Genomic DNA, 27,046 nt, shown 5'->3' on the forward strand with positions numbered 1-27,046 from the left:
ACTGGAAGCAGCTGCAAATCCCCCCCATGTTTTGACTAACCCAGTTCAAGTACTCTAAACCAAAACAATTTAAAGATTAGAATCCTCAAGTGAAAGAAAATATCCAATTTCCCCCCAAGAAGTGTGATTTACATTTGTTCTTTTCAGTGCTGGTGTCTTCTCACTTTGTGAGATACTGAACTTTCCTTATACATCATACAAAGAGGGAGTTGTGATTAGGATTTACAATAATTATCCATCTCTTTAGGACCTAGACAGTCATTTTTAACCCAAATGATCTAGAAAAGATAACTTTTATTACTAGGTTTATAAAACAAAAAAGTAGATGAATCATCCATTAAGGTTGTTTATTTCTCTACAAGAAAGAAAAGACTTTTTAAACTTATGATCCTAATATGGAAAAAATTAGAAAGTGTCAGTATGAAAAACATTGTTCAAATACTCTATAAATTCCAGAACCAAACACATTTTAGAAGCTTATTAAAGTTAAACTTTAATTTATATATATACACTTTATATTTGCACAAAGCTAGTGAAAATGGTCCCTGCTTCATAACTGTGACTTCTCAGTGCTATAACCATACAAAATAAATAATAAAAAAAAAATTAAAAATTGTAATTCCTATTTTTACATTTCTTACTGTTGCTTTAATAAATGTACAAAAATTATGACCACTAGTCAAGAGCTATTAAGACTTTTTTTGTTTCTTGACAAATTAACTTCAAAGGCAGAATTGTTATTACTTCTCTAATGAGGTAACTTTCTTCAGTACAACAGATCATGCACAAGGCTGGAATACCGAGATTATAAGTAAGATAAATTCTTCTTGGTTTTAATTCAGAGTGGTCCAACTTATATCAGCAGAAATTACATAAAAAGAGCTAGATAAACTAACAAGGGCTGTGGAGAGAGCTTACAACTTTAAACAGACTAGATCATGCTGTTAGAAAGTTGTCAATTTTTCAGAAATACAGACACTCTTGAAAGAATAAATTGTTAAAATGAGAACAATTCACTCTTAAAGCCTATACATATGCAAATGCAATTAGCAGATGAATATTCTATATTATTTTAAGTACCCTTTATTTGACATCCACATGAATTGTCTGTTGTACTGAATATGTTTGAGCTCTCCAGGTCTACAGATAGTTGTGGTTTTGTTGGTCATGTACACTGTGGTCTGAAAAAACAAAACATCAGTCAGACTGATTATGGACTGAATAAATTCAATACCATTTATAAAGCCTGAGAACAGTGAAAGAATGGGTATTACGATGTGCAAAGACTATATCAACTTCATTATATGAAACTGAATGCAATAGTTGGTTTTGCTTTGATTTTCTTTTTTTAATTTTCCATCAGAGATCATGTTTTAAATAATGATGACTTTAATTTTCTACAAATTAATATTGTACATAAAAATATACTCTGGATCACTATATTTATGTGTGTTTAGAATTTGTTAATAAAATTACAAATGTAAGTGATTTTGAATAGAGTTTTACTTATCACATTACATAGTATTCTGGCTTTTAATTTCTTTTACATGTGTTACTAAATAAGTGTTAAACTTCATTTTATAACTTGGGTATTTAACTGGCTTTGTTTTTCTTTATGCACCAATCAATGTCTGAAGACCATCTTTTCATGGTTTTGCTGTGAACAAAACTCCTTTCAGGTAAATTTCTGTAATCAAGATTGCTTCATTATATTTAAAGTTATTCATGTTTTCTAAGAGTTTATAAAATGCCATCCAGAATTTAATGAAATACAGACAAGAATTGAAAATATAATTATTTTATGCAATTATGTAACCAATAAAAAACAAACTAAAAAATGTGGTTAGTCTGGGGTGAAGATAAAAGATATTCTGAAATTATCCACATATTAGTGCAATCCCTGCCACATAAATAACCAAAAGTGTAACTGATGTAAATATTTATTAGGTCAACAGTTAGATAAAATAATAATTTGTTTTTCATGACTCATATTTCATTGATTCCAGCAGAAATTTTACTCTGAAAACGTTGTCAAAAGTTATATTGTTCTGTGAACATATAAGTATGGAAAATTCCTTTATTGTGTTGTAAGTACTTGAGGCATAAAACCTGCTGTTCTGAACCACCTGCGAGGTAGAAGCCTACAGCTGCATAAAATGGATCATGTGAGTGTCCTTTTCACTGTGCTGTAAAAAACTTTTAGCTTTGCAGTCAAACAATATGGATACTAAGATTAAAGAATCATATTAAATATCACACTAAATTTTCAAAGACTTTGTGAAAATAACATGTGTTTTTGGAATATTACCACATAAAAACAAGACTGACCTTAGAATGAGCCTCATTTTCAGATAATGTGATGTATTCAGCCTCTGCAAATAAAGTTCCTCTACAAGATTATCATAATTAGCACCCAGATAATTAAGCTTTTAAATAATGAGTAATTTTTAAAAAGAAAAAGTGAGGAATATTAAATTCTCTGGAACTCACATCAAATATGTAAGAAACCATCCTAAACATAATTAAGTAAATGCAACGTAATAATATTTAGTGCTTCTAAATGTAATTGTATACTGCAAGTAATGGCACTGTACTTCAAGATAATTCACGTTTAAATCATAAACTATTGAAAGTGTAGTTTTGTACAGAAAATCTAATTGGAAAAATGTCTTTTACCATAAGACATCATACTGGAAAACAGATGTGGAGCCACGAGCTATGAAAAACAACGTGAACACAGAGTTAGGACCAAAAATACACCAATCAAACAATATTTAATTATACTTGATTAGCTATTACATGATTTTTTGCTGTGTGTAAAAACACACAAAGAGGTATGAAAAATATATTTTAAATATATATATATATATATGTTTACATGCACACATATGCTATATTTGCATAACCTGTTATATAAAGTTATGACCCCAAAGAAGTAGTGTGTTTTCAGCAGATAAAAATTAGCTAGATACCAAGTGCATTATCTCACTGTTTGCAGGTAGTCCCAGTAGTAGGAAGAGGAAAGCTTAGATAACAACACATGCTGATAAACTTATCTATTAGAAGTCTCTTTTAAGGCTGACTGCTTAATATGTCCAGTTCCTTTCCAAAGCCATTTTTACTATCATGTTTATTATATTTGCAACATTTAAGATTGCAATATTAATCTTAAAATATATTTGCTTTCTCATAGTCTACAGAAAACCTTGCTTTGTTGTTTTCTTGTGGTGTGTTTTTTTGGTGTTTTTTTTGTTTGTTTGCTTGTTTTTTATTTGAAGCATCAAATTTGGTGTAAATGAGCTGAAATGTATTTCCTCTCATTGCAGCCAAGGACACAGATGAGCAGCTGCTGTTCATCAGGTTCCTTACAATGATTCACTATTTTTCCCCTCCCCAGGTATCCAAGCAAAGAAAAAGCATAGTTTATTCAACCTAGTCTGAAAGTGACATCTATTTACACAGCCAGACTGAGAGGCATCCCAGAGACGGAGGTAACAGAGGTTGTAACAATCCCTGCAGTGCGTTTTTGTTCAATATGTCCTGTGCAAGCCAACTGCAATGTGAGATGCTGTGCATGTGTGCTGTGGTGATCCCTGAGACAAGTGCTGGTGGGCACTGAGGGATTTCAGTAGCACTTTGGCTCTTTCAACACATGGTGTCATGCAGAGATGTTGTGCGTTGCTAAGAGAAATCTTCCTGGTGTGGGCATTAACATTTGCTTCCACTGATGCCTGAAGTTTTAGCTTTCATATTTCCAGATTCTGTACTGCATTAATATGTAACTCTGAACTTCATATAAAGTGTTAGCAAGTTGTTCTCACAGGTTAGTTAGACAAAACAATCCTTTTCCAGCCCAAGAACCAAGGACACTGTTGCAGCTTCTGGCCCAGAGAATAAACAGGAAATTCAGGAGAGCAATCTGGGAGGATGGGACTTCATACCCTGAAGCTGTAATTGGACAATTAACCCCAGCATGTAAATGGACCAAAACTTATAAAAGTTTCAAGACTCATGACTCATTGTCCATCTTGGGTGTAGCCATGGTTGAGCTCTTGTACTGCCCAAGGTGTATCCTTTGAAGGCCTTTTAATAAATTCCTACTTTATTCCTTTAACACTGTCTAGCCTCTGTCCCAGGTCTCCTCTCGAGGCATCACCACCTACATGTGTTTTCTTTGTCCTCTCACACAAAGATCTTTGTTGTTCCTGATCATCTTGATAATCAGTTTTTCTTCCTCTTTCACTGCAGATCCATTGGTTTTGATAGTAAATTATGAAGAATGTACAGCAATTCAGATGAGTTCTCATCAGTACCTTCCAACTCTTCCAAACTGGAGTTATCTTTTATAATGTGCATGTCATGTGACATGATTCATCTTGCCTTTTTTACTGTGCTGTCATTCTGGAAAGGACATCAGACTATGCCTTACAGTCAATTAGAGGTCTTTCTCCTGTTCAAATAAAGATAGGGAGCCATGTACAAAAAATTATTCAACATAGGATTTCTTACTATCTTTTGATGCCTTTTCTGCCATTATAAATTTAAAATTTATTTGGCTACTTCTGTTAAAGCTATGAGGTTGGGTTTTATTTTGGCTAAATTTAGATGTCAGGATGTAACTTGTGGTACAATTTATCACCAGTTGTTGATCCTGTCTGCCTTGTTTCCAAAGGTGTATCTCATTGCTTGCAGAGGCAATGTTTCATGATATTAGATACAGCAGATATTATATGTAGTCAGATGACGACCACTATGCAGATATAACAGATAAAACTATGTCACAGATAATGACCACTATAAAACAACTTTTTCAAAATAAATTGAAATACCTAAATCCTTATTATTTTCAATGGCACCTGTGGCAAGCCAACCCTATAGCTTTAAATGAAACATTTTTTGGACTTCTGTAAGTTTCAGAAGCACTGGGAGGCATGAAGCAAAGTTCCCTAACATATGGTCCAGCTGACAAGTATTCACATCACAGAGCAATGATGAATTATACAAATGCGGTATCATACATCAAAAAGTAATATTATCATCTTTGAACAAATAATTTCAACAGGTTGTCTATTTTGTATCCTGAAGCATTTTGTTTCCATGGAAGAACACTACATAATGTGATCTATCCACCTCAGGAAGGCAGACTACGTTAAACCATGTTGCATTTTATGGTGTGGACATGTCATTATATCAGGCACAATTTCAATGACAAATTCCAAAGTCAGAATTAAGAACATAAATAGGAGTTAGATCCAGTGAAGAGTTAAGCATTTCCAGAAGGTTTTTCATCCTGTCCAAATGTATATGTCTAAGATAGGTGTGATGAATTGCCATCTGTCTCTTTCTATTCTGAGCAGATGACTAGTTCAAAGTATGTGCCAGACTGTTACATAAACAAAGACACATTAAAACAGTTTCAGGACAAGTTTAAGCTTTTGGTATCAAAATTCCCCATATATCTAAGCTTCAGCTTCTACACATGTTGAGAGGAGATCCATTTTCACTGCACCTAGCATTATCAAAATCTTCTAGCTAGCAACCCTTTCCTTATTTTGACTGATGGGCTTGTGATGGTGGTGGAGGTGGAGGGAAAATGCTGTGTAAAAAACATTGAAAGGCTCATTTGGAATGCTGTACATAACTGCTACTGAAGCTCTGGAACACTTATTTACTTGGTATCCTCCCTAAATAGGCATCTCATTTCAATAGGCAGCTCTTTGGAAATCAGACTAACCTTTTTTTCTGTTTCAAGAAACAGAAAGGTATGGTCTGGTAAAATAGATATGAAATGGTAGAATTGCACCATTTTTCTGTCCAAAAACATCCCCCCACCCAAACGAAAGAAAAAGAAAGAAATAGAAAAAAAAAAAAGGTCTGGGGAAATCCCTAGGATTTTTTAACTCATCATCAGCTAAAAGAAATCTTCATGCATCATGGGTTAGGAAACCAGGAGTACCAGTAAGTAACAAAAATCCTCCGTGGAAATTGTCTGGTACCTCTTAACTATAAAAGAGTGGGGAAAATTGCCAGGAAGTTTTTTTTTTTTTACTAGCTCTGTTCTTAAGAGCACAGGATTCTGAAGTCCATTATTTATTGCACACACTATGCTGGTTTTGTCTGCTTTGTAATGCTTCAAAGGCTTCTACTTTATCTTGCATCTATGCATGCAGAGACACCTACAATATGAACAAATGCATCTAAGCTACTTTCCTCAATGACATTTTATGGAAAATGGAAATAATGGATTCAATTCCTTTTTGTCTTTTTAAATATTAACTTTAGGGTGTGTAAATGAGACCTTCACAATGCTTAAGTCTCTCTATTGTCTGTAAAATGAGCTTACTTCATTCTATACATCTGAATGTTTTCTGATTAACCCATAATCAGTAGAGGAAGATGATTTATAAAAAAATATTTTGTATTTAATTTTAATATCTGAAGACTCTTAACTGGCATTTTGTTCTTGCATTAAACTGCTTTGAACTACCATGGACTTCCTTTGCACAAACACATTTGTTTGAAGTCCTATTAAAAGCTTCATTGCAATACAAAATATTAAGTTTATCATTTGTTAAAAGGCATGGGTAGTCCACAGCATAGGCTGTTCCCTTTGAAAATGGTATCCTAAGGAAAACTTGACATTGCTGATTCATATATAACAGCTGTGAAATAGTACCATGTCATTTTTTAATGCTGTAAAAGGGGTTATCTTCAAGATGAAACAGAAAGGTTCAGCACTGATCACACAGAAGTACTGAAACTCCAGTCATGCTCGTATCAGTTACCCAGCTGAGTCATGACAGCTCGTGTCCACCCTGCCACCAAACTGTGGGAACATGACCTGCCCAAACTGTGTCATTCAAAGCAGCTGTCAAAGAGGTCACAGAATCACAGAACTGCTGCTTGTAAGGGATTGCTGCAGGTCATACAGTTCAGCTCCCACTTGAAGCAGGACCATTGACAATAATAGATCAGGGCACCTGCAAATTTGTCCTACTGAGCTTTAAATACCACTCAAAGGATTAAGGTTTTCTTCAATTGCTCTGGTAATCCTGCAGAGCTATATTGCTTTTCTAATGCTGAATATTTTCCTAAATGTTTGATCTGATCCACAGTTTGTTCTCATTCCCTTTATTCTTCTCACCATTTACTTACTGACAAGAGTGAAATTCTGGTCTGTAACTGCTTTTCAGGTAACTGCAGCTCACCTTTTGAGTCTCCTCCAGGACACAAGCTCACCCTTTAGCCTCCTTGTTTTCAGACAGAACAAGTCCAGCTCTGTCAATGGCTGTTTTTATTTCCAAGAGTGTGAATAATGGTCCAATGATGGAGATTAATGAGATCATAAGGCTGGAAGTGACCTCATTTAGCTTGTCCATTCTGGCCCAAGTAAGATCAATTGCATCTATACCATTCTTGACAGATATTTCTCCAATCTAAACATCTCCAGTGGTGAGGGCTCTCTAGCTTATCTGGCTCAGAGACTGAGATTTCTAATAAAGTATTTTGAGACAGATAAATTTGGGCCCTGGCTATTTTCTCCTTTCACAGACCCATATTTTCAGGGCCACTGAATTTTCATGCTCTCAGCCCCTGCCAGCAGTGGGGATGAGCACATCCCCTTCACAAGCACACACACATGAAACAGCAGACAGAACCCTGCCTGTGCTGCTACACACAGAAACACAGTGAAGAGCTTGATCAATGGCCTGATCCTGTTCCTTCCCTCCTGCAGAGCAGGGTTAAAGCTTGCTAGTGGAATACACTAGCACATACACATGCACACACATATTTGTATCACACATATACATGCACATATGGACCTTAGTGAGGTTTATATGGTAAAGCCAGTTGCTGGCTCCCACACCCCAGTCCCCCCTAGCTGTTGTCATCCAGCACTGGGCCCCTCACACATCAGCATTCCTCTCCAGGAGCTTGTTCAGCAGAACTCTTCTCCCAGGACTCAGCTTATTTGGCTGTGAGTTCTCTAGCATATACACAGGCCTCAGGTAGGAAATGCAGTCAACCCCAAGACAGAAAAAGGATTCAATAGAAGTGTAAAATAGACTGCAGTGAACAGGTGCAGAGCTTTCCAGAGGAGCTTACTGACCAATCTCTTTCCCCTATTGGTCCTTTCCCCAAACATTTCACATGTTCTACCACTTCCCTTAAGACAGATCGTAAGTTTTACAGAATTTGCATGGTTTTTTCCCACTGGACTCCAAGTTCTATAACTCTTTTGATAATATCCCTCTAGATTTGATGGCTTTCCAAAGGCAGTATCTTTTTGATGGATCTTAGTGTCTCACAGCAGGGGCAGTGATCTGATTATTCTCTTCTGATGTTTGTTTTTGGAGGAGCTTATCCAGTGTGCTCCTTATTAGGTCACTATAGTCTTTTCACCTGTCATTGTCCTCTGCTCCTTGCCAAGTCTTTGTGATTAGCCTTTACTCACATAACCAAGGAGAATTCACAAACCTTGGAGAAGCATTCAAACAAAATCACAAGACAAATCACAGTGAGCTGCTGCCACTAGAAAAAAATTATGATTAATGATACAATGAAGGGTTTTGCAGTCTTGTTTTAGATGGCATGCCTAGAAAGAGTTTTATCCCAAAGACATTGTTCAATAAGTTTGCAGCCACTGATATCTGAAAAACATCAAACATTTTTAGAGATTTTTTTTCCAAAATCAGTGCTAAAAATGTTTCCAAAATTTATTCTAAAAATATAAAACTTTATACAGGAAAAGAGATGCACTCAACAGAATTTAGTGTCGGATGAATAATAAGATGAAGGTCATAGAAGCATGGCTTTATCTTCACATTAGATTTTCTTTCATTCCTGTACAAACCTTAACTAGCTAACCAAATGATTTAACTGCTCTAAACCTTGCATTTATTCTACTTCTCTTAATGTGCTTTCTTGTTTGTGTGATGATCATTTAAGCTGCTTGCATTCCATGCAAAATGATTATATTGGAACACCTCCAGGGAATTGAAACTTGCATTTATAAATTTTTTCACACTATTCATCACATACTTGAGCACATTTTAGCATTATTTTAAGTAAAACAAAATGTAAATACCTAGGCATAAATTTACTAGGTTCTCTTCTAAGCTAATATTAGAAATAATGTGATGGTGTTTGTTTTGGGGTTTTTTAATTGACATCCTGTTCCTACTGCTCAAAATTATTTTTCAATCAAGCACAGAGAGAGCAGAGGAAAATGAATCAGGGGAGAACATTCTGAAATGGAGCTCCATTTAGTGAATTCAGCAATAAACTCAAGGGGTTTTTTTTATTTAGATATAGCAGACTCAATTAGCATCTCATTAGCAATAAGCTGTATAAATAGGCATGTTCAGCAAAGAGGGAAAAAAGTCAATAGTCTGCTGGCAGTCACTCAGTATCCCAGCACCAAGCTTTCAACACACAGAGAGGCTCTAATTAGAAGCTTGTCCACGTGCATGCATCACTCATTAACTGCCTCTTGACTGAAACAGAATAATGAATTGAGCCCTTTAATGTGACATTAATAAATTGCCACCATTTTGGGAGTATTTGAATGTAAAATGGTGATGTTCATTATCAAAATTATGTTTGATGAGTTGGGTTTATTCTGGCTCATTGAGAAGGATAATTTTCCTAACTGTTAAGGCTCCTTCCAAAAAACAAGTCTGGATGCTTTTGGCTTACTCCACAGAACTTTAAGTGGGAGTCTGGATCTCTGGAAACCAGCACTGAAAGCTATAGATATGATAGATGATGTAATGTAGTGTAATGACATGTTTCCTGCATCTTGCAGCTACAAATGCAAGGGTAATTGAACATGGCTTGAAGATATGTCTTAGGGAGAAATCCAGTCATATTCCATTTATAGCATTTCTTATGTACTACCATCAGAAAGAATTCAGCTCTATATATATGGAACATATCTGACAAATATTTGGCCTAGACAAATCATCTTGTTCTGAGTCAATTACCTCTCTTTCTAAGTTTTCTTCCAGTAGTATTTCACCTTTTGTAGGAAAAAAAAAATAGACTAAATTGACTATTTTGCTTGTTTGTGAATGCTTGTTTGGAGAAGACACCAGTCTTCTACAAAACTTTTTGGTTTTGAGTTGATTTTGAGCCGCACGTTGCTCACTAAACGAGGGTTAAAATTGGATTTTTCAGACCTGCATTGTGCCACTAATGGAGCTGTGTAAAGACTAATAGGTGGGTGACCTGGTTCCCTCTCTGGTACAAAGCAGCCCAATCCCACAGTGCAGTGGGAGAAGCAGAAGCTGTTAAAATTCTCCCTTTCTGAAATGCTCTCAGAAACTCTTGTCTGGCTGTAGTTATGTGATGGTTATGCTTTGTGTCCTTAGTCATCCATAGAGCCACCTTCATGTGTGGGTTCACATGGCTGATTAGGGACAACTGCACCACAGCATAAATCTGACAAAGAGCAAGTTAATAAAGCAGAACTGTTATGGTATGCACAAAAGAACTGATAACTCTTCAGGACAGGACACCTAAAGAAAAATTCTATATTGCTCAAATTAAAAGCAAGCAAACTGTATTCATCTGTGACTGTACCATGGCTGTCAAAATGTGCTTCCAAAACTGTGCAATGGCAAATATGAATTTTTACCAAAGTAGTTCTACACAACAGGCAAGGTTAGCTGTGCTATGGAGAAACAACATAATGTTACCTTTCTATGTTCAAAAGTAATATAAAAACATCCATACTGGCCTGTCTCAACTATCAAATTTTAGAGAGCCTTAGAGAAGTATTGTTAAAGTAAAATAATAAAATTTCCTTATCTACATTTGCCCCCACTTCCTCAGAGAACTGCAAATTCATTAGTATTAGAAACAATGCACACTGAATTATGGTTATTGGAAATAAAGTTTCTAGTACTATGAACTCAATAGGCTATTACTGATTTATCTTATACAACCCTTTCCTAGTTTTAGTAAACTTTAACAAATAAATACCATAATTCTTGGCTGTGTTTCTCCTAATGAAATTTCCAGTCTTTGTGAAAACTGAATAACAGCACATAATATTATATCCTATACAAAGACTTCCTTCTTTTTCTTCATGTGACAATGTTTACTATACATAAAGGCTATCAAAGAGCTGTTTCCCTATATTGTATATATTATATTTGGTATATTCATAATTCCATAAGATCAAATCAGATATTTTTTCTATTCCAAAACTTTCTCACAATATGCTTTTTGTATACATTTTCTGCAGAAGACTTTTTACAGAAATGATGCCTCTCTAGAAATAGAGGCAAGAATATCTCTCAAGAATAGAGGTTTTCAGGAATTATTTCTGGGTTTGACAGAGAAAAAATAGTATATATAGACTTTATATGGACTATATATATATATTTATATATATATATATATTCTTTACATTATTTTCCTCAGTTATCATAAAGTTATTGGATGTTCAATGGATAATTATTTATATAATATTAAATTTATTTAATTTGGTAATCTGTAAGACAGGCTTTGTAGTATGAACTTGGAAAAAAGTGAGTTTGCCACATTTTTCTTGCCAGTTTTCATTACTCTTAGGTTTTTATCACCCTGATTTGATATATAGATGAGAAGTTTCCTGTAGTAGGACAGTGTTTGGAACAGTGAACCTGACATTCTGTGAAGCTTCAATTTCAATAATTTTAATACAACATTAAATATATTTTGCTTATAGGAATGATTTCTTAACTTAGAAAAGCTATTCAGGAAAGGTACTTAAGATCTTGTAATTCATCTACTACCTTAGTGCAAATTAATATGTGGTGCTGGGTAGAAACCAGTATTAACTTTTTGTGGAAGCTAAATAAAAATAGTACTTGTTTATTGTTTTACCTAGGTTACCTAACCTTCCCCCTGAGAAATATTTTGTCCTTGGATTTTCAAGGTGGAATAGGACAAAAACCTATAGGCCTAAATTCACAATATATCAATACTCTTAATTAAGATCTGTTTCACTAATAGTCTGTCTGATCCTTGGCAGTGCTTTATCTCACTAAAGACTCCAGCAGACCTGTGACAGAGTATTAAAATCAGACAGCTGAGGCAGCTCCAGCCACCAATCTCCCACATTGTCCTTCTGATAGATTCTGCCACTGAGCAGAATGCCTGATGTTCTGGAGGAAGATTTATAAACTGGCATGGCAAGAAGAAATAGGCTTAACATATTAAATTGAAATAACTCTATTTTATATTTAGGAAACTGTTGCACAAATAACTCATACATCTGTATGTCTGAGCAATAACATCTGTGAGTGAATGATGAAGTTGGCTAGGGTGATAAGAAATTTATCCATCTGATTTCCACCTGCTGTCATATTGTTTCAGACCTCTGAATAAAACACAAAGCTGATGAAGCATTCTTCTTATAGAGGCCCACCCAGAAAAGCATCTCCCTCCTTGCACGTATTCTGGTGTTAAATGTCTTCTGGTTCTGAGGAATTCATGTTCCTCACTCTCACTACCTAACCCTGACTACATCTTTTAGAAATGTATTCGCTAACTGCCTACATAAGATCCCATGAAAATGTAGAGAGACACTACACAGATATTTTCATTATTCTCGCTGTAATAAACAATGGCTTCTTAAAATCTTGATCTTGATATCTGACAGATCTGATATCTGTTTTTAATCTTGCCAGATCCAAATCCCAGTGAATTTTCCTTTTGTATCAGAAAGAAGTTGGACTGGATAAATATAGATATATCCTCTGTGGGTGACTAGGTTGTTGTTTTCTTTGTTTGATTCATATCAAATTTCCAATATATGCCATCAAAATGAAATTATTTCTGATATAGAACCTTTAGAGGAACTCACCAGGAAAAAAATAGAATTTTAAAGTGTGAATACTTATATCTAACTTGCCATTTCATTTTATTATGGATAATGAAGACAAAGAACCATTTCTGAGAGTGCCTACTATTTATTACATAAGCATCTGATTATTTAAGGTAATCTACTAAGATAGATTAGTTGAAAGAACTCCAGAAATGTCTCTATCTTCATGAGTAATAAAACTCTAGGATGGTTAGCTGAGATATGGGAATTTATATTGTAAAGTTTAGTAGAAGAATCCTACCCTACTGATAAAAGTATGTCAGTTATAGTGTCACCTAGCAGAGAAGGTTCCTCTGCAGTCAGTGGAGGGAAGTCAGCACCTCCTTAAGTTGCTTCATCTCAAAGCTCATTGACAGGTTTTTCAGAGCAGGATAAATTGTTAAACTGTCATTTGAAAGCCACCATTTACTGCCACTATCTTGAGGGAATCTAGACAATCTAGACACATCATTTCAATTTCAGGTGGCTGTTAAGGAAGATGAATCGTATCCATTCAAACTTCAATGATTACTTTTCCATTTTTCTTAATCACTGTCTATTTGAAATCCATTTACATGATTCTTTAGTAATGCATTAAAACTTTATACAAACTCTCAAAAACACACTTAATGCACAAAGTTTGTTTTTGGCTTTTCTGCACTTTTGTCATTTTGTGTCCAAACACGCTGCTTTCAAGTGTTGTTTCAATAAAATGCTTTAGGATTTCTTGTGTCCTTTTCCTACATTTGATGAATAAGGAATGCAAACATCTTCCAGTATTTCCAAAGCTAAAATTAATTTTGCTGAGCTTTTCAACTATTATAGCTTATAAGAATATAAACTATCCACTTCTACATATTTGAAGTTATAATATTTTTCACATTTAAAAAGTATCAAAGAATCAGACAAAAGCTCATGTCCAATTAGAATAAAATATTTAAAATGCAGTAGAACTTAACTGAACAGCTGAGTTTAACCTCTAGAAAATGTTTCCTCGCTATAAATGAAAATATACTGGGCTTAGGGCATAGTTGTTTTCTATTTGTTGTGGGGTGTTTTGTCTTTTGGATTTTCTGTTCGGTTTTTTGGAGTTTTTTTTTGTTTAATACATCCATAGTTTTATATTGTAAGTCTAGAAATTGGCTGATTTTATAATAATATTTTACTTCAGAAGAGAAAAAAGTCATATTTAGCTTACTACTCTAGGTGTTGTTTGCCACCTTATTAAATCAACAAATTTCTGCACTTTATGCAAATTGTGATCGTTATGCTGAGATATTTTTCTCAAAGAAAAATATTATATTCAGCTCATTTGTATAATTTAAAATTATAAACTCCTCTCCAGGTCTGTATTAACAGTGTTTATACACATTTCCTATATGATACAGAGCTGTTCCAGCAACATTAAAATAATTATTCCAAGAAAAATATAAATTTCTCTTTCAGCAGCTTCATAGGTTTTAAAGGCAAGCTTTTAGTCTTATCCAAAATCTGGTCAAACAAGCATAGCTTCATTTTGACTGGTCAGGCAACAATTCTGGGTTACTTTTGGACAGAAGAGGAGAATCAGACACACAGCTCTTATTTATGTGTTTGAAACCATGTAGCTTTGAGAAATACCCATGAAAAGAATCAAATTAATTGTGTTTGCAGAATTAGATTTTGGAAAGCATTTTAGGCAATATAGGGCTACAGTATGAAGACCCAGCAAATATCCATTACAGGTAATTTCATATTGCTTCAAAATACAACATCTATCTCCATACAACAGATTTAGTTGAAAAATACAAGCACAAAAAACAGTTGAAAAATACATGTCTGAAAGGAATGTCATTCAGATGTCTTTGGAATCACTTAACATTTTATTTGTCCAAACTAAGTTTCATTCAGCTCATCGGTGCTTACTTGATTTTCTGTTACATATTGGCCAAACTACTGAGCTCTGCAATCAGAAAAACTAGAAATAAATGGAATATACCTGCAATAGTAAATTGCACAAAATGATAAATTGGTTTGCCTATACTGTTAATTTGTTAGAGAGATCCCTGGCATGGGTTTGGGCAATGTGGATTAGAGCTATACCAACATTTCCCAGGTCTAATTTGGGAATTAGTAAGGATGATTTGGCAGGGACCATTTCAGAAAAGTGATTTGGATGCACCACTTTGTTTTGGCTAATAAAAGTGCTCAGTAATGTGGAAGCTGACAAATCATGCCAGCTTGCTGCACAAACCATAGCTTGTTTCAGTTTACTAATGTTTATTTCCTCTATGTGATTTGAGGAACTTATGTGTTTAATAATCTGAGACAACCCTAAGAATACGCAGCAAAATGCTCCTGGGAGCAGAGAGAGAGGAAAGAACAGAAGAGCAGGAAGACAAAATTGAGATGGGAATGAGAGAAGAGAGTGCAATTTACCTTCTTTGGCTATCATGGATTCTTACAATGGCACAGCTGATTATGAAACTTCAGCTCAGCACAGATTTTTAGTGAAAGTTCAGGTTACTAAATCTGGTAATTTTATATTTAACTTTTACAACATATACTTATTTAACACTGTGATTCCAGGGAAAGAAGATGGAAATGAATATATAATTGCAGTCTATAAAAAATATTTAAGGAATAGGGAGTTTTTTTACTCTGTGGCTCTCGGTCTATTTTTTAAAAATAAGGTTAAGCAATGGGACTGAAAATTGTTTTGTAACAGAAAGGAATCCCAACCACCTTACTAAAATGCCTCCTCTCTGCTTCTACTTTTCAATCACCTCATGAACATATCAGTATCCTAGTCCTAAAAATGTTTAAGATCCCTGTGCCTTCCTGGGAAACTGAATTTACACATTACATAGACAGGAATGAAAATCAGGCCATATCAGTTTCAAAGTCAGCAAATATCACATTAATTTGGAAGAGAGAAAGACAAATCTTGCTTGGGAAAACACATACATTTGTTATGTTTTCTGATCCCAGGAGAAGTTTTTCTGTCCTGGGATGACTTAGGCTTGCTGTAATTGTCTTTTGGATAAATCTAAAGGCCAACAAATTTCTGGTGTAGGAAGGAGGCAGAGCAGTGTACGGACAATCTTCTGGCTCCCTTGGAGGAGCGCTGTAACTCAGGACCAAGATAAGGGAAGGCAGAAGGAGGCAAGGCAGTCTGAGGCCTAGGAAATGTCAATGCTCTGAGGATTTAGGATCCACATTGCCAAAATGAGTTATGGATATGCTGACAGTGTGCCTCGTACAAAGAATGCTCAGCTTGGTGAGCCACAGACTTTCTCTGGCCGTGTTGCCCCTGTAACACACAAATGGTAAATTCCTGAACCTGGATAATCAGACACAGCTCTTGTAATCCTGAAGTATTTGGTATTGTAATTTTTTTTCTATTCATAAAAGAATGAGGGTGCCAATGTTTGTCAGTCCCTCTGACATCCAGTATGTTTTTTATTCTCATAGTTTACCTTTCAGACCAGTTTAATCAAATGGGAAGAATAGACATTTTGTGCCTTTGTAACCAGGCCTATTAAGTTGACAATGTGAAAATATGAAAAAAAAAAATCTATCACCCTAAATAACTTACACCCTATACTCAAACAATTTGAAAGCTAGTGACTAAATTCAAAATAATTTTATAAAAATAGATTTCAGTTAGAGGAAATTATGTTGTAATAAAAGTCTAGAAATAGCTAAACTCACTGGGTAACTACTAAACCAGAGCCAATTTTATGGCAGCCGTGAGATTTGCACACATTAAAGAGAAAGGACTATATAGTTTGAGCATTTCCAAAGTGTGAAAAAAACACATTTTGGAAAAGGCCAATCAGGCCAAGTTCAAACAATTTTCAGTATCACAGAAAAGATGTCTTTAATGCATTGTTTAAGTATACTAGCTAAGTAACAATCCTTTTCTAAGCTATCAGTTGAAACAAATGGTTGGAATGACAATGGTGTAGAAAGACTGTGCAAAGTGGGGGAAAGACTTCAGAGATGATTTTGCTACAATTAAGTAATATACTAGTTTTCTACAGAGACTTAATCTTTCTTTGAAGTTTTCTATTGTCCTTCAGGTCCAGAAGTCAAACTTATTTTTAAGCCAGGACAAATGAGGGAGAGTTTTTATGAAAAAGAGCACAGGAAATGTCTGCTATAGAGTGCAAGGACTAGCACTTTGAAATACTTTTTAAACTTTATTTCTCAAACTTTTGAAAAAAAATCTTCTATTTTCTACCTGGAGGCTGAGATTCATTACACAAATTTTAGCAAACTGCAAGTCAGAAGATTGGTCTATGCAAGTGATGTCTATAAATCTAATAAAGACACAAAGCTGGGGAGCTGCGTTTCCTCGTTATCTTAAACAGCTGGTTATAATGGAATTAATTTCCTTTTCAAAGTGACAGTGTTTCGCTTTTGGATGCTTCCTTTTCTAAACCGTTACAGTTCTTGTGATTCTAATGCAGTCCTTTTTTAACTTGATGCTATTATAGAGTTTAGAACAATGGAAAGTATAATTATAAACAATTTATACTATTAATAAATCTGCAAAATAAAATTTTCCATTGCACACATTAAAAAGATATATTTCACACATATGTGTGTACCATTTAATTGTAAAATAAATTTTATGCTGTCTTTGGTATTCACTTACCTGGCCTTGTACACACAAATTGGTTTTGGGATTGCCTATGCAAATATTTATTCAGAAGAAGGGTTTACAGCATCTTTATGTATTTCTCACAATTTAATTGATAGCTAATCTTGTTTTAGTAAGAAAAACAATAAACCAATAACATATTTTCCCTTTTCTGGAGTATAGCTGATTGTCACTGAGTCAAATTAAGAGGGAGAGAAAGTTATAGAGTACAAAAACATGGTAAATGTCTTCACAAATCTATTAAAACAAATTAATTCATAGGCAATATAATATTAGCCTTAAAATTGTCTTGCTTAATGTAAAGAACCTCAAGTAATCACATAAAATAAAAAGTTTTTGTGATTTATAGAAAGAAAATGGAATGCAGACTCAATGCCTTTATCTCTTCAGCAAGTAATTACTAGGAACATATTTAATATTGCTCAGGTTATTTAAATGAAACTTCTAAACCATACAGTGCAGAAAACAATTTTCCATGGTTTAAAAAAAAAAAAAAAAAAGTTTTGTGGGTTATTTGACTTCCTCAGTAGAAATCTCTGAAAACACTTTTGACAGGTTTGAAGAGGTCTTGGTATGGACAGGGGATTTTTGCAAAAATAGTCTCTAAAATATTCTTTTATTTTGCAACTTTTACAGTTAAAATGTACTTATTTCCCTTGAATACTTTCTTCATTAAAAAGAAGGGAAAAAATAAAAAAGTAATGCAATAATAAGTCTAGCCTTTTATTTCAGGTGCTATTAAGTCCATATGTTATAGTATCTTTTCCCACACATTTATACTGAAGTTTTTGAATTATCTTAAGAAAGTCACTATAATGTATAGAAATAAAAATTCATTTGGACTAGGATGAAAAGAAAAAGTTACTTTCTAAGGCTTTATAGGAAGCTTTTGATAGAAAATGACTTAAGTGCAAACTTTTTCTTGGAATCCTATCAACAGTGCCATAAAATGTTTCAAACATTTCTCTCTTTGCCTTTATATTATATTATAAGATATAATTTATTCTGAGACTGTTACTGCATGCATGCTTTTAAGAACCCATCCTTAAAAGATTAAAAACTCATATTTTTTTTGGAACTGTCTAATGTTAAGAAGCTCATCTTTTTATGCCTTCACACAGGTGTGCTTTCAGTCTCTCACTCTCGGCAATGGAGGTGTCATTGGTTCACTGAATGGGGCTTGGAAAATATTCCATCTTGTTGTAAAGGAGACTTTTACAGAGTAATTAGTGTGTGCTAAAGGAGTTATTTAGTGTTTCCTGTGATGCTGTGAGTTTTCCAGGATATTCACATAGAATCCACAAATGTAACAGAGATCAATAGGAGAACTAAAACCTCTAGTAATAAGTAGAAACTACATTGGTTATCCAAGACCCAGTAAAATTACATCAGTGTTGTGGTTTCACCCAAACCAACAGCCAAGTACCATACAGCCACTCTCATTCCCCCACCAGCAGCATCAGGGAGTGAAGTGGAAGAGTAAAAAGCAGAAAACTTTTGGGCTGAGGTGAGGAGAATTTACAGGGAAAACAAAAGCTACACACACAAGCAAAGAAAGAGGCAATAAATTGACTGTTTTCCATGGGCAGGCAGGTGCTCAGACACCTCCAGGAGAGCAAGACCCATCATGGATAACAGTGCCTTGAGAAGAAAAACGCCATCAGTCCAAGCACCCCTCACTTCTTCCCCCAGTGTTCTATAGAGCATGACACGGAATTTTCCTTTGGTCAGTTTGGGTCACTTGTCCTGGCTGTATCTCCTCCCAACCTCCCATGCATCCCCAGCTTCCTCACCCCAACTTCAGTGTGGCAGGAAGAAAAGAGAAGAAGCCTTGGCTCTGTCCAAGCCCTGCTCAGCAATGACAAAAACATCTCTAAAGTATCAATCCTGTGTTCAGCACAAATCCAAAACACAGCCCCATACCAGGCACTTTAAAAAAATTAACTCTACCCAAGCTAAACCCAGGGCATCTAAATATTTATTTTAAGAAACTGAATCATATCTCTGATGGAGAGCAGCTGAATATCTGTTCTAGGACATGACTGACTTTTCATTCAAAATGCAATTCTGTTGTCAATTCAAAACCATAAAATTTTATTTGAAATGTTCTCCAATGAGACATTTATGTTCCATGGATGTTGAGTTGTATCTGCCAGTCCAGTGTAGACTCACATGTGCTTTGCACAGATATAGCTAGTTGCATATAAACATTTCTATTCAGTTGCCTTTATATTGACCCAAATCTTACCACAGACACTTAAAGTGTGTTGAGAAATCTACACTCTCCTGTATTTGTCCTTCCTTCTTTGTTCCCCTCGGTCCTGAACTATCAAATTGTCTGGACAAATCTAGATGAAACATCTGAGCTATCAGAATGTAATTAATTCTAAAGTCTACAGGGATCAATGTCTTGCTTTCTAATGAGAGTACATAAGAACCCTGAATAAAAGGATGTTTTTCAGCTTTGTTTAAATAGGCTTAATTTCAGCAATCTATCATTTGCCTTTCATCTAACTCCTCTTCTGAATGGTTTTGTCAAGATAAATCTTCTTATTTATTTTTACTTAGAAAAACTGTCAAGACTCCCTATGCTTTATAGCATATAAAACTGACTTATGCTTACCTTTTTTTTAATTAGACATGACCTGCAACATATTTTAAAGATATATCTTACAATATTTGGGGGCACATTTTTATACCTTCGTTTGATTTTAATGCAAATTTAGGGTCCATCTGAAGGCAGATTAATTCAAATTCAGCTCTTGAAATTTGGAAAGTATGTCTAATTTTAATCATATCTTTTGGATGTAATTTCAAAGTGTAATTTCTCCTGAATGCAGAAAAATCTAATATCTTCTAAATTGATATTTTTTTGTGTGAGCTTTTTAACTGGAAAAAAAAAAAGTATACAGATGACTAATTCTATTGGTTTGGTATGAATAATTTCAGTTTTAAGGGCTTAGTCCAAATTGCAGGTGCCGATATAAAGAAGTGATTGGAATAGATCTGAATCCCCAAGTGGAAACTATTAAATACATATAAATTCTAAATTGTACCAAGAATTCAGGGTGGGTGAACATGCAGGATATGGGTGAATTGCATCCTTGCTCTGCTCATGCTCCTCTGTTACTGGGGGAAGGCATTTGATGCTCACTGCTGCATTCATTTCTATGAAGAAAGGGAGTTTAAATATCCATGTGCTGTAAATTGTATGTGAAAAATAAGGTGTCTCAAATACGATGCATGTATTTATTGTTGAAGTTCTTGTTCTACTTAAGAATAGTTTCATGAGTCATTCAAAGCATGTCTGACGTCATAATTTTTTACCTAAAAAATAGTGAATATCTGTTCCCCATCTATTCATCTATTAATTATATATATTATGTTTATATAAAAATGTATGTATCTCAGTATAGCAGTCTTCCTATGTTCACACTCAGAAGAATCTGTAAATGTAATTCAGATTCTGAATGCCTTGAACTCTGTTTTTTAAAACAAATTCACTCCTTTTTCCTGACAGTCTGACAATTTTTGTCCAGTGTCTATTAATATTTTAGGTTGTCTTTGTGATCTATTCAGAACTAAACTTCATTTCTCCAGTGTAATTGTCACAACAGATATTAAAGATATTTTGCATATTTCTAAAGGTTTAGTACAGCACATCTACATTCTATGAAATAATTGTAAAAATTTGAACTTTGTCTCCTTAGTTATTGTATGTTTAAATTTTAGTCATCCCACTCTACACATAATCACCTTAAGCTCCCTTTAAAATCAATGAGGGAATAAAATCAGCTCAAGAGGTTTTTTATTTGACCTTGTTTAAGTCCTTATTTCAGGAAGATATCAATCTTCCTTTGGAAGTGCCAATTTCTCTCAATTAACCATAAGAAGAGTTAGTGTGATTAGCTCACAGGCATATGTCTACTTCCAGTCATCCCAACCTCAGTGTAGCTGTCTAGTGCAATTTATTTTTTTACTCACCAATTTCCCTTTAGTATTCAAAGGTTCACACTTTTTTTGCTGTGAATTGCAATTCAATAAAAAGTCCTTTAAGAAGTATTCTACAGGCACTCTGAATTACATATTTAAGAATTTTTATCAGACAGATAATTTAGCTTGTTTGCCCGTTATGCTGCAGTTGGTGATAAGAAATTACATATTTGCACAGTAAATTAACAATCTTAATGTTTTAGTATGTTTGTGCTAAAACAGCCTATTTGAAAAGAATAATGTATGTTCATTTCTTTTACTAAGCAAGAACTGTGCAGCTCTTTCATGACTATTCAATTGGTCTTTAGGCTGCTGGTTGTACTTATGTATGCTCCTTCTTATAGATCTCATATTCTGGTTTTTTCCTTTTTTCTTGTTGATGCAGAAATTGCATTCCATGTACATATTCTATGTGTATATTGTATGTATTCCACGTTCCCTTTACAGACTTACACATTTTGTGTATGTTTGAAATGCTGGTAGTACATTAATTTGTACATCAGGAGCTGCTGCAGCCACAAGCAGCAGGGAGAAGGCAGTAATTTAATAAATGCCCATGATTCCCTGTTGTAAGATATAGCACACAAAGCTTCAAACGAAGCTCATAATGATTTTTGTGTCTCTATGCAATACTATAATTGCTCATACATACTTTTTTTTTGTTTGTTTATTTTTTGGTTTTTTAATACAAGAAAAGCCAAGGACAGGAAAAGACACTTCCAATAAGGCTACTGCAGCAGAAATTTTTTATAAGACTTCTATTTTATCTGACATGGACTGCATCTTTAAAACAAAAGTGTCACAGTCACCAATCACTCTGAAACTTTATTAGAAATCTCTTGGTTTGTTCTTAGTTGTGCCTCTGAGGTTTCATTTGCGCTTTGAAACTTTATCAGTTCAGTGATGGCTTTTTCAGAACATTGTGATTGTCAGAGGAGTACACAGATTTGATGTAATTTGATTTATCATTTCTTTTTATGTGACTTTTCTTTGTAGAATTTTGTTAGTAAATTACCTCCAAAATGATGAATAGACATACTGACATTGAAATTCTCCAAGATTTTATCCATATAAAATCAAAACATTTATTTTTACATGTTTGTCTAAGAATACTTATTAGCTCTGCTGATGAAACACTGCAAAATATTTATCTCTTGTTGTCATATTGAAGAAAGGAACATTTCCTGTACATTTGAACATGATTAATTTTCTCCTCATGATTCATTTCCTCCTTCTCTAATTAATTAATGCATGTTTTATTACTGTATAAAAAATCAAAGGGAGTCTAAATTGAGAAAAGAATGCTATTTCTCTGCTTCTTACCCTTAAAAACACAGGAGTGATAGAAGGATAAGAAATTCCCTTTGGAAACTCTGTACAAGAATTTTTTTAAGATAAATTTGTGACTGCATGAACAATAGTTTTGACAGACTATCTTCTGCAATATATGCAGTACTATAAATTTATTGATTAATACTTCATTTATTGCTTGATCTGAGTGATCGCATCATTACAAATGTACATTAGTATTCTCTTTAAATAATCAGAAACTAAAGATAAGAAAAAAGTCATTGGGGGCAAAAAAAACAAAACAAAGCTTAAACTTTATTTTCAAATAACGAAACAGGAGAAATAAGGGTTTTCTCTGCATTAGAAAGACTTTTTATAGTCCAATAAAGACCAACAACCTGAGAAGTGTCAAGTCTTGTCTTTTTAAAGGGGGTGGCTGCTTCCAGAATAAGGTTAAACCATTGAATCGAGGAGAGCTACTTGAACTGTCCAAGTGCCTGCCAGGGACCACTCTCACAATTTAATTGTCCAGCTGATGCAGTTCCAGTGCTTGGACACCTGCACTGGCACTCTGCTCTTTCCTAATATATGAGCTGCCAATATATCCTCTGTGCTTCCACAAGAGGAACAATGCTTTGTGTCTGTCAGAGAAATTCCTTTTCAAAATCCAGACTCCTAAGCTCTTGTGAGGACTGTTTTCAGGTTGACAGGAGAAATAATGTGTGCATCATAAAAATATATCCCAGGATATGGGATTCAGAGATGCTATCATATAATATTTGAGTTAATGTAAAATGATCACAATTATGCCTCCCCCAACCATATTTTTCTGCTCCCCCAAATGTCCAGACAGGCTTACTCATAGCTCATAGGGTTGGGTGTGTATGTCAGTGTTGTGTCAGTTTTTGTTGGTTTGTGTTTTGTTTTTTCCATTTGTATCTCTGTTTTACTAATCTAAGCCTCTTAGATTCCTGGACACCTGAAACAAACTCTTTTTTTTATTATTATTTTTCTTTTATTTTTCTTCTTTTTTTTTTTTTTTAATTTCCCACTAATCTTGGAGTTATAAATTATACAGTTCTGATGCATATCCTCACTCTTGAATATGCACAGACTCTTTCAACCCAGATCCAGCAGTCTGTAGCTCTACTGCGAGGATGGTTCTGTTGTGCCATTGTAGCTGTTAAACAGCCACACCCTACAAGCCTTGAATATATTAAGGGAAATTGCTGCCAATTGTGTTTTCACCCCAGGTTTGGAATTGCAGAAATTTGGGTGCTGCCAGCCTAGCAATGGGGTTCTTCCTGCAGTGGTGCAATCAGGCAGATTAGTCAATCCTCCCCATATATCTAAACCTAGTTACATCATCTTGAGGTGACTCAGTTTCGAGGGGTGAAATGAAGAATAAATCACTTCTAAGTAACAATGCTTAAACATGGTGTATCACAGAATGTGAAAATGTCAATTTGAAACCCTGGAGATGGATGATGACATGATGTTTGTAGTATGGGCCATTAAACTCATCATGGAAATTCAGCCAGAGGTGACTCAGAGCAATTATTGTGCTGTATTTATTTCACCGCTACGATGGACTGACAAAACCACTTTGTAACTCTGGTTTTATAGCTCTGTAGTAGCTCTTTTTCATGTTAAATATAAATATGAATGTTGATTAAAAAATAATTTGATAAAAAAATAAAATCAAACTTTAAAATAAGTTTTAAAGATGAAGTTTTAAAAATATATTTTTTTTATAAAATAAAAATGTTCAAGAATCTTATTTTGAGATATTTTCCATGTTCTGTTGTCTACAGTTCCCATATCAACTATTATAATGTTCCTGAAGTTTTCCATGGCATTGATTGGGAAAAAATTTCAAAATCTGTTTGCTTTGCTTTGAGATGACACATGTATACTGAATTATATAGCACAGTGTGCTGTTCAGGTATCACACATAAGCTTTTAACACTACTGCTCAGATGTCCAGAAAGACAGTAAGGTGCTGGAGCGTGTTCAGAGAAGGGCAGCAAAGCTGGTGGGTGTTCCAGTGAGCCCCTTGAGAAGCAGCTGAGGGAGCTGGGGGTGTTTAGCCTGGAGAAAAGGAGGTGCTGGGGTGACCTTATCACACTCTGCCACTAGCCAAAAGAAGCTATAGCCAGGTGGGGATCAGCCTTGGTCTTGATGATCTTGGAGGTCTTTTTAAGGCTAAATTATTCTGTGATTCTGTGACAGAAAACTTATGGTAGAGAACAATACAATTCTTTCCCTTGAAATGGTTTGTCCATTCTTTAATTTCTTTAACTTGGGTTGAGTGCCTCAAACTCATGGTTTCCTGATTAAGGTTTACAAAGTCTGAAGTAATGTTTTCATTTCTCTTAGAGGACACTGAGAACTCTTATTAAAAATTTTTCTGACAAAATCTTTTTGACACAAGCTTCGAACTGGCAGAAGATATGGACATATACTATGTATGATCTCTATAAAAACCAGTAGCTTAATGAGAATTTTAAGATTATGACTTTTACACAATGAATCCAGTTTCTTGGATGGAATTTTTAAATTAAGGTTTCCCTGGAATGCTTAGCTAAGCCCAAATGATTTTATAATGGCAGATCTGTTGTCCAGGAAGGGAGGAGTTACATGATATTTTATGTAATCTTAGTTACTGAGAGAGCACTAGGCTATATTGATAGCTCTTTAAACCTGACATATTTAAAGAGCATTCTACTCACATTTTCATAAACAATCAGTGTCAGCCAAAGCTCGAATATATCACCTTACAATAAACTGAAAGTAGAAGATAAAGGAAAAGTAAAAAAAAAAGTTTCCATATTTCATTTTTAGTCAAAAATTACTTTATAAGCTCTAGGTTTATTTGGGGACTTTTTAAAAAAACATACTCTGGAAATGAAAAACTTATGAGTTGACATGTTGGCTTCACTCAGATAAAACTTATTTTCATTTTATGTCTTCTTGTTTATTTTCATCTTATACCTACCTCTCAATTTTAAAGGGGATTCAGAGGTTTCTAACAAAGAGCTAGTTCTTATCTTTCCATAGACACAACAAATCTAAACAAAATGGTGTTCACCTGAAAACTCTTTGGAAGCCAGAAAAGTTTGGAAATGACAGAAGATTGGGTATATTCCCTAACTACAAGAATCAGTTTGAAGGAGTAATATTATCAAATATTGGAAAAAAAGGTTTGCTTGAAAGGGGTTTGTTCTAAGAGTGTTAATGGAAACTGTTCAGGTGATGGAAATCAACAACTTAAAGGAATGGCTGGCACATTATTACCATTTACTAAGTATCCATTAAAAAAAAGAAAACACAAAAGGAAGGATTTGGAGCACAAATCTGATGAGGAGCAGCTGAGGTGGAGGAGCAGCTGAGGTGGAAAAACGAGGCTCTGGGAGGGGTCTTCTCACTCTCTGCAACTGCCTGAAAGAAGATTGTATCCAGGTGGGAATCAGCCTCTTCTCCCAGATATAGTGATGGGATGAGAGGAAATGGCCTCAAGCTGAGCCAGGGGAAGTTTAGATTGGATGTAAGGAATAACTTCTGCATGGAAAGTGTTGTCAGGTACTGGAATGCCCAGGGAACTGGGTGACCCACCAGCCCTAGAAGTATCTTAAACATGTATAGATGTGGCACTTAGGGACAGGAGCTGTCTTGTGCACCTAGGCTGGGCTCCCAAGCTTTTAACAGCTAACTTCATATTGTTATGCTCTTCAAGTAGGTATGAAGTCTGACTTCCATGATGGAATGGCATTTCCCATGTGAAAATAAATGTTTTGTGGATCAAGTGATACATAATAACTGCAAGTTTATAGTTACTTAATGTAAGTATAATGTATAAATGTAAGTTACTTCATGATGTGAAAGGTCATGCCTGGCATGTGGTACAGCTGTGCAGAGCAAACTCCTCAGAAAAGTGGAGAAATAGATGCATTCTGTGGCAAGCAATACTCATGAGCCAGTTTATCCCTCTGCTCTCTTTAGTTTTATTCATTTTGAATTGGACCTTGCATCTGTATGATTGTGTCCTGCCCCAGCAGCCCACACCACTGACTTACAACACCAATTTGCTGCTGACCTCACTGTTTGTATTCATGGAAAAATGTGGATGAGAAGGAGAATAGGGGAGGGAACAGTACTGACAGCACACTAAGTTTTGTCTCTGCTTGTAGTAGGGATAAGAACACAAGCAATTTGTGATGTCTTTCTCACTCACAGTCTTATTAAGATACCTCAGCAAA

This window comes from Parus major, chromosome 3 (genome assembly GCF_001522545.3).
Source record: "Parus major isolate Abel chromosome 3, Parus_major1.1, whole genome shotgun sequence".
Taxonomy (NCBI): Eukaryota; Metazoa; Chordata; class Aves; order Passeriformes; family Paridae; genus Parus; species Parus major.